Source organism: Cebus imitator, unplaced genomic scaffold, assembly GCF_001604975.1.
Source record: "Cebus imitator isolate Cc_AM_T3 unplaced genomic scaffold, Cebus_imitator-1.0 Scaffold102, whole genome shotgun sequence".
In the NCBI taxonomy this organism is placed as follows: domain Eukaryota; kingdom Metazoa; phylum Chordata; class Mammalia; order Primates; family Cebidae; genus Cebus; species Cebus imitator.
In genome coordinates this window covers 5,945,802-5,949,001 of record NW_016107417.1, presented here as the reverse complement: position 1 = coordinate 5,949,001, position 3,200 = coordinate 5,945,802, and the positions used below count along the sequence as shown (strand labels likewise).

The window sequence follows — 3,200 nt, the reverse complement described above, 5'->3', positions numbered from 1 at the left end:
AGAAAATAGTAAATAGGGATAATAATATGCCCTTTACAGAGTTTTGTAAATCTTTCATGAGATATGTACCCAAAGAAACTGGAGTGTAACTAGGACTTAGTAAATTTATTTCTCTTTCTCTTAATAGCTTATATTTTAGTCTCACTGCATAATTTTCTTTAAATCTAGTTTCATTTTATCTGTTCGTTCAACCAAAAAACCATTCACTGAGCACTTACTCTGTGACAGGTGTTGTTCTAGGGGCTGACATTAGAACAGTGATCAAGGCAGGCAAGGTCCCTGTGCTTATGAAATTTGTCTTCCAGTGGATAGGTAGAAAGAATAAAAAGCAGATTAAACTAGAACATAATCAGATAATGATTAACAATGTGATAAAAATAAAAACAGGAAGAAGTAATTAGTGTTAGGAGTTCTTCTTTAGATTGGATGGAGAGGAAAGGCTTCTTGGATAAAACGTCATTTCACTGAGCGCTGAATAACAAGAAGGAGCCAGGGGTCAGCTGTATTAAGATCTGGAGGAAGAACATTCCAGGCAGAGGGACGAGCTACTACAAAGGTGACATGAGGTTGTTTTATTTTAGAAAGAGAAGGAGGGAACTGTTCATCCAGCGACCAGATCTTGAGGGATCTCATGGGTCAGCGTCTGCAGTTTGGTGTAAGGGCAGTTTGCAGTTTTCACATGCCTAAGATAGATAGGTGTGTGTTAGTTTACGGCTGAACTGCTGTGCTGTTAGTCTACTGTCAGCATGCACCCAGGTAATGTTCATAATAATATCCTTTGACTTCCTGAGTAGCTGGGATTGCAGGTGTTTACCACCATATTCAGCTGATTTTTGTGTGTTTTTGGTGGAGACGGGGTTTCACCGTGTTGGCCGGGCTGGTTTCAGACTCCTGACCTCAGGTGGTCCACCCACCTTGGCCCCCCAGGATGCTGGGATTGCAGGCTGAGCTACTGCACCTGGCCAACAGAGGAAGGATTTTCTAAGGGTTGGTAGAATTCAGTGAAATCACCAGAGCCTGGAAAGTAGGAAAATGAGTTCAAAGGTTATTATCATTGAAAATAAGGAGAGACTAAGAAGATTCTCATCACAATGGAGTACTTTTTACTTCTTATAGAAGAAGATTCTTGGCATCACCCTCTTGAAGGCCTCCTTTATATCTTTATTTCTAAGGCTGTAGATGAAGGGGTGTGATGATTCCATCTTTCTCCTTAGAGGTAGATGAAGGTGGCTGTAGATACATATAAATGGCTGTTCCGTAAAAGAGACACCACAATCATGTGGGACCCACATGTCCCAAACGCTTTTTGCCGTCCTTCTGCTGACCTGTTTTTTAATACTGCTTAAGCTATGAAGCCATAGGATATGAGGATCAATGTGACTGGAATTACTATAGGATATGAGGATCAATGTGACTGGAATTAGAAGAACTAAATAAGAGCTCAGCCTCAATAGGCTTTGTGTCAGCACATAACAACTTGGGAAGGGCAGGCACCTTACAGAAAAAGTGGTACACTTCCTGGTGACCATGGGCATGTTAAGGGTCAAGGAAGACTGCAGCACTGAGTTCCTGAAACCAGCAAGCAAGGAGAAGGCCGCCATCCTTAGGCAGAACCAGTAATTCATGATGACTACATAGGGAAGGGGTCTGCAAACAGCCACAAATCTGTCAAAGGACATAACAGCCAGAGGGAGACACTCAGTAGCACCTAAGGCCAGGGAGATGATGAGTTGGGCCAGCATAGCTGATGGTCTCTTTGTTGCGCCCAATATTTACCAACATATGAGGAACTGTAGTTGTGGTATAGCAGAGATCTAAGATGGAGAGATTAGTGAGAAAGAAATACATGGGTGTATGAAGTTTGGGATCCAGAATGCACACCATCATGATGGACACCTTGCCAAAGATGGTGATTGTGTATGATATTAACAGGACCACAAAAAGGGGCGTTTGTAGCCAAGGCTTATCTGAAAAGCCAAGTAGTACAAACTCTTTCAGGGAGCTTTCATTTGCCCAGTTCATGATGATGCACTTATTTTGTACTCCTGAAAATTATAAGATAGGAAAGCAATCAATCTATGTCTATTATCTTTATTGAATAGTCTTATTGGAACTGGATTAAATTTAATGAATAGCTCAACATCAAGTACAATTTACAGTCAATTGAATAAAGCTCTGTGAAGTATGATACGGTTATGTTTAAGCTTAAAAGTAGTTTCTGTGTTTTCAGTAGTGTTTAAATTACTTTAAAGAAAATCATTACATTTAAATGACATAAGGTATGTAACATATGCATAACACATGGAAAATTGTGAGTTCTCAATGCATTTTATGTTCTCTCCTCTTCTTGCCTTCTAACCTACCTTAATAAACAGTTTAGGAAGAAATACTACCTTTGGTCCAATTATGTTAAATTTGGACTGAAAATGCTGAGTAATATAGAGGTTATAAGAGTTGAATGTAAATCTGCAATTGATCTAAAGAAATTTTGCTTCTATTTAGTAACAAAAAAAAATACTATCCTTTGAGAGAGAACAAGGAAGAAAGCCTTACTGTAATAGAGTGAAGTAGGTGGATTCAAAGTCTAAGTGAGGCTAATATGCATAACTAATTTTTTGGGTTAGCTAATTAGAGGTGATTAAAGTAGTATGCTCTTATAATTAACTTTTAGTTATTTTTCTTAGTGTCGTTTAGTTTATGATAAAATTTTGGCTATCATGGTATAATATGAAATGTTATGACCACTTAAGTAACAACTTAGTACCAAACATTACTTATTTGACTGTGATTTGGTAGCTTAGAATTCAAATAAAGATGTATTTTTTAAAATAAACTTTTAATTTTAGAATGGTTTTAGGTTTGCACAGAAGTTGCAAAGATAGTACAGAGTTCCCATATGCTTTACACCCAGTTTCTCCTATTATTAACATCTTACAGTAGTGTATTTGTCACAATTGATGAGCCAATATTGATACACTATTATTAACTAAAGTCTATACTTGCAATGCAGTTCTGAAGCTAACTGCGAGTTAGTTCAGACTTCAGAGGCTGAGGGCACAGTCATCTCTAAGGTTCTTCTTATTTCAGATACCAGCTGCAAACTCTGGGGTTCCCAGACTATCTGTGTTTCTGATCAACTAGCTACAAATTCAGTAATTTGCTAGAATGACTCACAGAACTTAGGGAAGTGCTATACTTAC

At 38.1% G+C, this 3,200-nt stretch overlaps 1 protein-coding gene and 1 pseudogene across 1 annotated transcript in view; one reads left to right on the top strand and one right to left on the bottom strand.

The window, feature by feature from the left end:
• The window catches only part of PPM1L (protein phosphatase, Mg2+/Mn2+ dependent 1L), a 316,242-nt gene that overhangs the window by 43,379 nt on the left and 269,663 nt on the right, over window positions 1-3,200 (top strand). The gene's annotated exons all lie outside the window — the stretch shown is intronic.
• Window positions 864-3,194, bottom strand: LOC108310331 (annotated as a pseudogene).